Source organism: Panulirus ornatus, chromosome 15, assembly GCF_036320965.1.
Source record: "Panulirus ornatus isolate Po-2019 chromosome 15, ASM3632096v1, whole genome shotgun sequence".
Lineage (NCBI taxonomy): Eukaryota > Metazoa > Arthropoda > Malacostraca > Decapoda > Palinuridae > Panulirus > Panulirus ornatus.
The window spans coordinates 23,414,466-23,428,616 of record NC_092238.1 but is presented as its reverse complement, the minus strand read 5'-3'; positions in this window follow the sequence as shown (position 1 = coordinate 23,428,616).

The window sequence follows — 14,151 nt, the reverse complement described above, 5'->3', positions numbered from 1 at the left end:
ACCCACCCAACATGGTCCAGATGCAGCTGCATATTACCTATTGACGCCTGGTAGCAGGACCCAGCACGTATTGTGGACTGGGAGGCACGACCCAGCACGTATTGTGGACTGGGAGGCACGACCCAGCACGTATTGTGGACTGGGAGGCACGACCCAGCACGTATTGTGGACTGGGAGGCACGACCCAGCACGTATTGTGGACTGGCAGGCACGACCCAGCACGAATTGTGGACTGGGAGGCACGACCATGCACGTATTGTGGACTGGGAGGCACGACCCAGCACGTATTGTGGACTGGCAGGCACGAGCCAGCATGTATTGTGGACTGGCAGGCACGACCCAGCACGTATTGTGGACTGGCAGGCACGACCCAGCACGTATTGTGGACTGGGAGGCACGACCCAGCACGTATTGTGGACTGGCAGGCACGACCATGCACGTATTGTGGACTGGGAGGCACGACCATGCACGTATTGTGGACTGGGAGGCACGAGCCAGCATGTATTGTGGACTGGCAGGCACGACCCAGCACGTATTGTGGACTGGGAGGCACGACCCAGCACGTATTGTGGACTGGGAGGCACGACCATGCACGTATTGTGGACTGGGAGGCACGAGCCAGCACGTATTGTGGACTGGGAGGCACGAGCCAGCACGAATTGTGGATTGGAAGGCACGACCCAGCACGAATTGTGGACTGAGAGGCAGAACCCAGCACGTATTGTGAACTGGGAGGCACGACCCAGCACATATTGTGTGACTGGGAGGCACGACCCAGCACGAATTGAGGACTGGGAGGCACGACCCAGCACGAATTGTGGACTGGGAGGCACGAGCCAGCACGTATTGTGGACTGGGAGGCACGACCCAGCACGTATTATGGACTGGGAGACACGACCCAGCACGTATTGTGGACTGGGAGGCACGATCCAGCACGTATTGAGGACTGGGAGGCACGACCCAGCACGTATTGTGGACTGAGGCACGACACAGCACGAATTGTGGACTGGGAGGCACGACCCAGCACGAATTGTGGACTGGGAGGCACGAGCCAGCACGTACTGTGGACTGGGAGGCACGACCCAGCACGTATTGTGGACTGGGAGGCACGACCCAGCACGTATTGTGGACTGGGAGGCACGACCCAGCACGTATTGTGGACTGGCAGGCACGAGCCAGCATGTATTGTGGACTGGCAGGCACGACCCAGCACGTATTGTGGACTGGCAGGCACGACCCAGCACGTATTGTGGACTGGGAGGCACGACCCAGCACGTATTGTGGACTGGCAGGCACGACCATGCACGTATTGTGGACTGGGAGGCACGACCATGCACGTATTGTGGACTGGGAGGCACGAGCCAGCATGTATTGTGGACTGGCAGGCACGACCCAGCACGTATTGTGGACTGGGAGGCACGACCCAGCACGTATTGTGGACTGGGAGGCACGACCATGCACGTATTGTGGACTGGGAGGCACGAGCCAGCACGTATTGTGGACTGGGAGGCACGAGCCAGCACGAATTGTGGATTGGAAGGCACGACCCAGCACGAATTGTGGACTGAGAGGCAGAACCCAGCACGTATTGTGAACTGGGAGGCACGACCCAGCACATATTGTGTGACTGGGAGGCACGACCCAGCACGAATTGAGGACTGGGAGGCACGACCCAGCACGAATTGTGGACTGGGAGGCACGAGCCAGCACGTATTGTGGACTGGGAGGCACGACCCAGCACGTATTGTGGACTGGGAGACACGACCCAGCACGTATTGTGGACTGGGAGGCACGATCCAGCACGTATTGAGGACTGGGAGGCACGACCCAGCACGTATTGTGGACTGAGGCACGACACAGCACGAATTGTGGACTGGGAGGCACGACCCAGCACGAATTGTGGACTGGGAGGCACGAGCCAGCACGTACTGTGGACTGGGAGGCACGACCCAGCACGTATTGTGGACTGGGAGGCACGACCCAGCACGTATTGTGGACTGGGAGGCACGACCCAGCACGTATTGAGGACTGGGAGGCAGAACCCAGCACGTATTGTGGACTGGGAGGCACGACCCAGCACGAATTGTGGACTGGGAGGCACGACCCAGCACGAATTGTGGATTGGAAGGCACGACCCAGCACGAATTGTGGACTGGGAGGCACGACCCAGCATGAATTGTGGACTGGGAGGCATGACCCAGCACGTATTGAGGACTGGGAGGTACAACCCAGCACGTATTGTGAACTGGGAGGCACGACCCAGCACGTATTGTGTGACTAGGAGGCACGACCCAGCACGAATTGAGGACTGGGAGGCACGACCCAGCACGAATTGTGGACTGGGAGGCACGAGCCAGCACGTATTGTGGACTGGGAGGCATGACCCAGCACGTATTGTGGACTGGGAGACACGACCCAGCACGTATTGTGGACTGGGAGGCACGACCCAGCACGAATTGTGGACTGGCAGGCACGACACAGCACGTATTGAGGACTGGGAGGCACGACCCAGCACGTATTGAGGACTGGCAGGCACGACCCAGCACGTATTGAGGACTGGCAGGCACGACCCAGCACGTATTGGGGACTGGCAGGCACGACCCAGCACGTTTTGTGGACTGGGAGGCACGACCCAGCACTTATTGAGGACTGGGAGGCACGACCCAGCACGTATTGTGGACTGGCAGGCACGACCCAGCACGAATTGTGGACTGGGAGGCACGACCCAGCACGTATTGTGGACTGGGAGGCACGACCCAACACGTATTGTGGACTGAGGCACGACCCAGCACGTATTGTGGACTGGGAGACACAACCCAGCACGTATTGTGGACTGGGAGGCACGACCCAGCACGTATTGTGGACTGGGAGGCACGACCCAGCACGTATTGTGGACTGGGAGGCACGACCCAGCACGTATTGTGGACTGGGAGGCACGACCCAGCACGAATTGTGGACTGGGAGGCACGACCCAGCACGAATTGTGGACTGGGAGGCACGACCCAGCACGTATTGTGGACTGGGAGGCACGACCCAGCACGAATTGTGGACTGGGAGGCACGACCCAGCACGAATTGTGGACTGGGAGGCACGACCCAACACGTATTGTGGACTGGGAGGCACGACCCAGCACGTATTGTGGATTGGGAGACACGACCCAGCACGAATTGTGGACTGGCAGGCAAGACCCAGCACGAATTGTGGACTGGGAGGCACGACCCAGCACGAATTGTGGACTGGGAGGCACGACCCAGCACGTATTGTGGACTGGAAGGCACGACCCAGCACGAATTGTGGACTGGGAGCACGACCCAGCACGAATTGTGGACTGGGAGGCACGACCCAGCACGTATTGTGGACTGGGAAGCACGACCCAGCACGAATTGCGGACTGGGAGGCACGACCCAGCACGTATTGCGGACTGGGAGGCACGACCCAGCACGAATTGTGGACTGGGAAGCACGACCCAGCACGTACTGTGGACTGGGAGGCACGATCCAGCACGAATTGTGGACTGGGAAGCACAACCCAGCACGAATTGTGGACTGGGAGGCACGACCCAGCACGAATTGTGGACTGGGAGGCACGACCCAGCACGTATTGTGGACTGGGAGGCACGACCCAGCACGAATTGTGGACTGGGAGGCACGACCCAGCACGAATTGTGGACTGGGAGGCACGACCCAACACGTATTGTGGACTGGGAGGCACGACCCAGCACGTATTGTGGATTGGGAGGCACGACCCAGCACGAATTGTGGACTGGCAGGCAAGACCCAGCACGAATTGTGGACTGGGAGGCACGACTCAGCACGAATTGTGGACTGGGAGGCACGAACCAGCACGTACTGTGGACTGGCAGGCACGACCCAGCACGAATTGTGGACTGGGAGCACGACCCAGCACGAATTGTGGACTGGGAGGCACGACCCAGCACGTATTGTGGACTGGGTGGCACGACCCAGCACGTATTGCGGACTGGGAGGCACGACCCAGCACGTATTGCGGACTGGGAGGCACGACCCAGCACGAATTGTGGACTGGGAAGCACGACCCAGCACGCACTGTGGACTGGGAAGCACGATCCAGCACGAATTGTGGACTGGGAGGCACAACCCAGCACGAATTGTGGACTGGGAGGCACGACCCAGCACGTATTGAGGACTGGGAGGCACGACCCAGCACGTATTGTGGACTGGGAGGCACGACCCAGCACGTATTGAGGACTGGGAGGCACAACCCAGCACGTATTGTGGACTGGGAGGCACGACCCAGCACGTATTGTGGACTGGGAGGCACGACCCAGCACGTATTGTGGACTGGAAGGCACGACCCAGCACGTATTGTGGACTGGGAGGCACGACCCAGCACGTATTGTGGACTGGGAGGCACGACCCAGCACGTATTGTGGACTGAGAGGCACGACCCAGCACCTATTGAGAACTGGGAAGCACGACCCAGCACGTATTGTGGACTGGGAGGCACGACCCAGCACGAATTGTGGACTGGGAGGCACGACCCAGCACGAATTGTGGACTGGGAGGCACGACCCACACACACACACACACACACACACACACTCCTATATACACAGATACAAACACACATACATACATACATACAGACAGACACTCCTATATACACAGATACAAACACATACATACATACATACATACATACATACATACATACATACATACACACACAGATACAAACACACACATACATACCTACACACACTCCTATATACACAGATACAAACACACACATACATTCATACATACACACACTCCTATATACACAGATACAAACACACACATACATACATACATACACACACTCCTATATACACAGATACAAACACACACACACATACATACATACATACATACATACATACATACATACATACATACATACATACACACACTCCTATATACACAGATACAAACACACACATACATACGTACATACACACACTCCGATATACACAGATACAAACACACACATACATACATACATACACACACTCCTATATACAGATACAAACACACACATACATACATACACACACTCCTATATACACAGATACAAACAGACACATACATACATACATACATACACACACTCCTATATACACAGGTACAAACACACATACATACATACACACACTCCTATATACACAGATAAAAACACACACATACATACATACATACATACACACACTCCTATATACACAGATACAAACACACATACATACATACATACACACACTCCTATATACACAGATACAAACACACACATACATACATACATACACACACTCCTATATACACAGATACAAACACACATACATACATACATACACACACTCCTATATACACAGATACAAACACACACATACATACATACACACACTCCTATATACACAGATACAAACACACACATACATACATACATACACACACTCCTATATACACAGATACAAACACATACATACATACATACATACATACACACACTCCTATATACACAGACACATACATACATACAGACACTCCTATATACACAGATACAAACACACACATACATACATACACACACTCCTATATACACAGATACAATTACACACATACATACGTACATACACACACTCCTATATACACAGACACATACATACATACACACACTCCTATATACACATATACAAACACACACATACATATATACATACATACACACACTCCTATATACACATATACAAACACACACATACATACATACATACACAGTCCTATATACACAGAGACAAACAGACACATACATACATACTTACACACACTCCTATATACACAGACACATACATACATACACACACTTCTATATACACAGATACAAACACACACATACATACATACATACACACACTCCTATATACACATATACAAACACACACATACATAAGTACATACACACACTCCTATATACACAGATACAATTACACACATACATACATACATACACACACTCCTATATACACAGATACAATTACACACATACATACATACATACATACATACACACACTCCTATATACACATATACAAACACACACATACATACATACATATATACATACACTTCTATATACACAGATACAAACACACACATACATACATACACACACTCCTATATACACAGATACAAACACACACATACATACATACATACATACATACACACACTCCTATATACACAGATACAAACACACATACATACATACATACACACACTCCTATATACAGATACAAACACACACATACATACATACATACATACACACACTCCTATACACACAGATACAAACACACACATACATACATACATACATACATACACACACTCCTATATACACAGATACAAACACACACATGCATACATACATACACACACTCCTATATACACAGATACAAACACACACACACATACATACATACATACATACATACATACATACATACATACATACATACATACATACATACACACACTCCTATATACACAGATACAAACACACACATACATACGTACATACACACACTCCGATATACACAGATACAAACACACACATACATACATACATACACACACTTCTATATACAGATACAAACACACACATACATACATACACACACTCCTATATACACAGATACAAACAGACACATACATACATACATACATACACACACTCCTATATACACAGGTACAAACACACATACATACATACACACACTCCTATATACACAGATAAAAACACACACATACATACATACATACACACACTCCTATATACACAGATACAAACAGACACATACATACATACATACACACACTCTATATACACAGATACAAACACACACATACATACATACATACACACACTCCTATATACACAGATACAAACAGACACATACATACATACACACACACTCCTATATACGCAGATACAAACAGACACATACATACATAGATACACACACTCCTATATACACAGATACAAACACACACATACATACATACATACACACACTCCTATATACACAGCTACAAACACACACATGCATACATACATACACACACTCCTATATACACAGCTACAAACACACACATACATACATACATACACACACTCCTATATACACAGATACAAACAGACACATACATACATAGATACACACACTCTATATACACAGATACAAACACACACATACATACATACATACATACACACACTCCTATATACACAGATACAAACACACACATACATACACACACACACTCCTATATGCACAGATACAAACAGACACATACATACATACATACATACATACATACATACATACATACATACACACACTCCTATATACACAGATACAAACACACACATACATACACACACACACTCCTATATGCACAGATACAAACAGACACACACACACACACACACACACACAGAGGGAAGGTTCACTAAGCTTGGGGTCGCCCTGCTCTCAGAAGAGTAGTTTACTAATAGAGTCCCTGTGCCAGTGGATCCACCAGAGTAATACCATCATGAAAGACCCTCCCTGAGCCACCAGTGTATACCATCATATACCCTCCGCCCTGAGCCAACCAGGTGTATACCATCATACCCTCTCCCTGAGGCCACCAGGTGTATACCATCATACCTCCCCTGAGCTCCAGGTGTTATACCATCATACCCTCCCCTGAGCCACCAGGTGTATACCATCATACCCCTCCCCTGAGCCACCAGGTGTATACCATCATACCCCTCCCCCTGATCCACCAGGTGTATACCATCCTACCCTCCCCTGAGCCACCAGGTGTATCCATCATACCCCCTCCCCCTGATGCCACCAGGTGTATCCATCAAACCCTCCCCTGCGCCCTACCACAGGTGTACACCATCATACCCCTCCCCTGAGCCACCAGGTGTATTACCATCATACCCTCCCCTGATCCACCAGGTGTATACCATCACTACCCTCCCCTGAGTCCACCAGGTGTATACCATCATACCCTCCCTAGCCACCAGGGTGTATACCATCATACCCTCCCCTGAGCCCCCAGGTGTATACCATCATACCCTCCCTGAGCACCAGGTGTATACCATCATACCCGCACCCTGAGCCACCAGGGTGTATACCATCATACCTCCCCTGAGACCACCAGGTGTATACCATCATACCCCCTCCCCCTGAGCCACCAGGTGTATACATCATACATACCCTCCCCTGAGCCACCAGGTGTATACCAATCATTACCCTCCCCTGAGCCACCAGGTGTATACCATCATACCCTCCCCTGAGCCACCAGGTGTATACCATCATACCCTCCCCTGAGCCACCAGGTGTATACCATCATACCCTCCCCTGAGCCACCAGGTGTATACCATCATACCCTCCCCTGAGCCACCAGGTGTATACCATCATACCCTCCCCTGAGCCACCAGGTGTATACCATCATACCCTCCCCTGAGCCACCAGGTGTATACCATCATACCCTCCCCTGAGCCACCAGGTGTATACCATCATACCCTCCCCTGAGCCACCAGGTGTATACCATCATACCCTCCCCTGAGCCACCAGGTGTATACCATCATACCCTCCCCGGATTCATACCCTCCCCTGAGCACCAGGTGTATACCATCATACCCTCCCCTGAGCCACCATGGTACTACCATCATACCCTCCCCCTGAGCCACCAGGTGTTATACCATCATACCCTCCCCTGAGCCACCAGGTGTATACCATCATACCCTCCCCTGAGCCACCAGGTGTATACCATCATACCCTCCCCTGAGCCACCAGGTGTATACCATCATACCCTCCCTGAGCCACCAGGTGTATACCATCATACCCTCCCCTGAGCCACCAGGTGTATACCATCATACCCTCCCCTGAGCCACCAGGTGTATACCATCATACCCTCCCCTGAGCCACCAGTGTATACCATCATACCCTCCCTGAGCCACCAGGTGTATACCATCATACCCTCCCCTGAGCCACCAGGTGTATACCATCATACCCTCCCCTGAGCCACCAGGTGTATACCATCATACCCTCCCCTGAGCCACCAGGTGTATACCATCATACCCTCCCCTGAGCCACCAGGTGTATACCATCATACCCTCCCCTGAGCCACCAGGTGTATACCATCATACCCTCCCCTGAGCCACCAGGTGTATACCATCATACCCTCCCCTGAGCCACCAGGTGTATACCATCATACCCTCCCCTGAGCCACCAGGTGTATACCATCATACCCTCCCAGATCATATACCCTCCCCTGAGCCACCAGGTGTATACCATCATACCCTCCCCTGAGCCACCAGGTGTATACCATCATACCCTCCCCTGAGCCACCAGGTGTATACCATCATACCCTCCCCTGAGCCACCAGGTGTATACCATCATACCCTCCCCTGAGCCACCAGGTGTATACCATCATACCCTCCCCTGAGCCACCAGGTGTATACCATCATACCCTCCCCCTGAGCCACCAGGTGTATACCATCATACCCTCCCCTGAGCCACCAGGTGTATACCATCATACCCTCCCTGAGCCACCAGGTGTATACCATCATACCCTCCCCTGAGCCACCATGGTGATAACCATCATACCCTCCCCTGAGCCACCAGGTGTATACCATCATACCCTCCCCTGAGCCACCAGGTGTATACCATCATACCCTCCCCTGAGCCACCAGGTGTATACCATCATACCCTCCCCTGAGCCACCAGGTGTATACCATCATACCCTCCCCTGAGCCACCAGGTGTATACCATCATACCCTCCCTGAGCCACCAGGTGTATACCATCATACCCTCCCCTGAGGCCACCAGGTGTATACCATCTTACCCTCCCCTGAGCCACCAGGTGTATACCATCATACCCTCCCCTGAGCCACCAGGTGTATACCATCATACCCTCCCCTGAGCCACCAGGTGTATACCATCATACCTCCCTGAGCCACCAGGTGTATACCATCATATACCTCACCCGTCCCCTGAGCCACCAGGTGTATACCATCATACCCTCCCCTGAGCCACCAGGTGTATACCATCATACCCTCCCCTGAGCCACCAGGTGTATACCATCATACCCTCCCCTGAGCCACCAGGTGTATACCATCATACCCTCCCCTGAGCCACCAGGTGTATACCATCATACCCTCCCCTGAGCCACCAGGTGTATACCATCATACCCTCCCCTGAGCCACCAGGTGTATACCATCATACCCTCCCCTGAGCCACCAGGTGTATACCATCATACCCTCCCCTGAGCCACCAGGTGTATACCATCATACCCTCCCCTGAGCCACCAGGTGTATACCATCATACCCTCCCCTGAGCCACCAGGTGTACACCATCATACCCTCCCCTGAGCCACCAGGTGTATACCATCATACCCTCCCCTGAGCCACCAGGTGTATACCATCATACCCTCCCCTGAGCCACCAGGTGTATACCATCATACCCTCCCCTGAGCCACCAGGTGTATACCATCATACCCTCCCCTGAGCCACCAGGTGTATACCATCATACCCTCCCCTGAGCCACCAGGTGTATACCATCATACCCCCCCTGAGCCACCAGGTGTATACCATCATACCCTCCCCTGAGCCACCAGGTGTATACCATCATACCCTCCCCTGAGCCACCAGGTGTATACCATCATACCCTCCCCTGAGCCACCAGGTGTATACCATCATACCCTCCCCTGAGCCACCAGGTGTATACCATCATACCCTCCCCTGAGTCACCAGGTGTATACCATCATACCCTCCCCTGAGCCACCAGGTGTATACCATCATACCCTCCCCTGAGCCACCAGGTGTACACCATCATACCCTCCCCTGAGCCACCAGGTGTATACCATCATACCCTCCCCTGAGCCACCAGGTGTACACCATCATACCCTCCCCTGAGCCACCAGGTGTATACCATCATACCCTCCCCTGAGCCACCAGGTGTCTACCATCATAACCTCCCCTGAGCCACCAGGTGTCTACCATCATAACCTCCCCTGAGACACCAGGTGTATATCATCATACCCTCCCTGAGCCACCAGGTGTATACCATCATACCCTCCCCTGAGCCACCAGGTGTATACCATCATACCCTCCCCTGAGCCACCAGGTGTATACCATCATACCCTCCCCTGAGCCACCAGGTGTATACCATCATACCCTCCCCTGAGCCACCAGGTGTATACCATCATACCCTCCCCTGAGCCACCAGGTGTATACCATCATACACTCCCCTGAGCCACCAGGTGTATACCATCATACCCTCCCCTGAGCCACCAGGTGTATACCATCATACCCTCCCTTGAGCCACCAGGTGTATACCATCATACCCTCCCCTGAGCCACCAGGTGTATACCATCATACCCTCCCCTGAGCCACCGGGTGTATACCATCATAACCTCCCCTGAGCCACCAGGTGTATACCATCATACCCTTCCCCGATTCACCAGATGTATACCATCATACCCTCCCCTGAGCCACCAGGTGTATACCATCATACCCTCCCCTGAGCCACCAGGTGTATACCATCATACCCTTCCCTGAGCCACCAGGTGTATACCATCATACCCTCCCCTGAGCCACCAGGTGTATACCATCATACCCTCCCCTGAGCCACCAGGTGTATACCATCATACCCTCCCCTGAGCCACCAGGTGTATACCATCATAACCTCCCCTGATTCACCAGAAGTATACCATCATACCCTTCCCTGATTCACCAGGTGTATATCATCATACCCTCCCCTGATTCCCCAGAAGTATACCATCATACCCACCTGAGCCACCAGGTGTACACTATCGTACCTTTCTCTGGGCCACTTGGTGTTCCTGGTGCTACCATTTTAATGCGGGAAACGGGGAGCAAGTGTGTGTGTGTGTGTGTGTGTGTGTGTGTGTGTGTGTGTGTATAATTCTATACTATTGTTGATTACTTTTAGCCTACCTAAATCACCTTATTGTTATATAAAGTGTTAACTATAATTCCGTACTATTGTTACTTTTAACCTGCCTTAATTACCCCATTGTTATATAAAGTGTTAACTATAATTCTGTACTACTCTTAATTTCATTTAACCTTTAATTGTCTTATTTTTATATAAAGTGTTAACTATAATTCCGTACTACTCTTAATTACTTTTAACCTTTAATTGTCTTATTTTTATATGAAGTGTTAACTGTAATTCTGTACTACTCTTAATTACATTTAACCTACTTTAATTATCTTATTGTTATATAGTGTTAAAAATAATTCTGTACTATTGTTAATTACTTTTAACCTGCCTTAATTATCTTGTTATATAAAGTGTTAACTATAGTTCTGTATTATTGTTAATTACTTTTAACCTTTCTTAATCGTCTTATTGTTATATAAAGAATTAACTATAATTCTGCACTATTATTAATTATGATATGGAGCAGATAATAAACAAATACTAGCAGGTGTGTGGCTATATTCAATGTTACTCAGGTTAGAAATATATAGAAATCTTGATATCCTTAAACGAGGAGGGTGTGTCTGCAAGACACATATCATTATAGTCTATAACCTGTACACTGTTCATGTTGTACAGCTGACCTGTCTGTACACTGTTCATGTTGTACAACTGACCTGTCTGTACACTGTTCATGTTGTACAGCTGACCTGTCTGTACACTGTTCATGTTGTACAACTGACCTGTCTGTACACTGTTCATGTTGTACAACTGACCTGTCTGTACACTGTTCATGTTGTACAACTGACCTGTCTGTACTCTGTTCATGTTGTACAGCTGACCTGTCTGTACACTGTTCATGTTGTACAACTGACCTGTCTGTACACTGTTCATGTTGTACAACTGACCTGTCTGTACACTGTTCATGTTGTACAACTGACCTGTCTGTACACTGTTCATGTTGTACAGCTGACCTGTCTGTACACTGTTCATGCTGTACAACTGACCTGTCTGTACAATTGGTGCTGGATCATCCTGACCTACCGTAGGGTCATGCAATATTCAGGGTAGTGTGGTGTGGTGGTGTGTATGTGGTGTGGTGTGGTGGGGTGTGGTGCTGAATGGTGGGGTGGTGTGTGGTGTAGTGTGGTGTGGTGTAGTGACGTGAAGTGTAGTGTAGTATATGGTAGTGTAGTGTGGTGGGGTGTGGTGGGGTGTGGTGTAGTGTGGTGTGGTGTAGTGAAGTGAAGTGTAGTGTAGTATATGGTAGTGTAGTGTGGTGGGGTGTGGTGTAGTGTGGTGTGGTGTGTTGTAGTGTGGTGTGGTGGGGTGTAGTGGTGTGTGGTGGTGTGGTGTGTGGTGTAGTGTGGTGGGGTTTGGTGTAGTGAGGTGTCGTGTAGTGTAGTATAGTGTAGTGTAGTGTAGTGTGGTGGGGTGTGGTGCAGTGTGGTGTGGTGTAGTGAGGTGTAGTGTAGTGTAGTATAGTGTAGTAAGGTGGGGTGTGGTGTAGTGTGGTGTGGTGTAGTGTGGTGTGGTGCAGTGAGGTGTAGTGTGGTGTTATGTAGTGTAGTGTGGTGTAGTGTAGTGTAGTGTGGTGTAGTGTAGTGTAGTGCAGTGTAGTGTAGCGTAGTGTGGTGTAGTGTAGTGTAGTGTGGTGTAGTGTGGTGTAGTGTAGTGTGGTGTAGTGTGGTGTGGTGTAGTGTAGTGTGGTGTAGTGTAGTGTAGTGTAGTGTGGTGTAGTGTAGAGTAGTGTGGTGTAGTGTAGTGTGGTGTAGTGTGGTGTAGTGTGGTGTAGTGTAGTGTGGTGTAGTGTAGTGCAGTGTAGTGTAGTGTAGTGTGGTGTAGTGTGGTGTAGTGTAGTGTAGTGTGGTGTAGTGTAGTGTAGTGTGGTGTGGTGTAGTGTGGTGTAGTGTAGTGTGGTGTAGAGTAGTGTAGTGTAGTGTGGTGTAGTGTAGTGTAGTGTAGTGTGGTGTAGTGTAGTGTAGTGTGGTGTAGTGTAGAGTAGTGTAGTGTAGTGTAGTGTAGTGTAGTGTGGTGTAGTGTAGTGTATTGTAGTGTAGTGTGGTGTAGTGTGGTTTAGTGTAGTGTAGTGTGTGTAGTGTGGTAGTGTAGTGTAGTGTGGTGTGTGT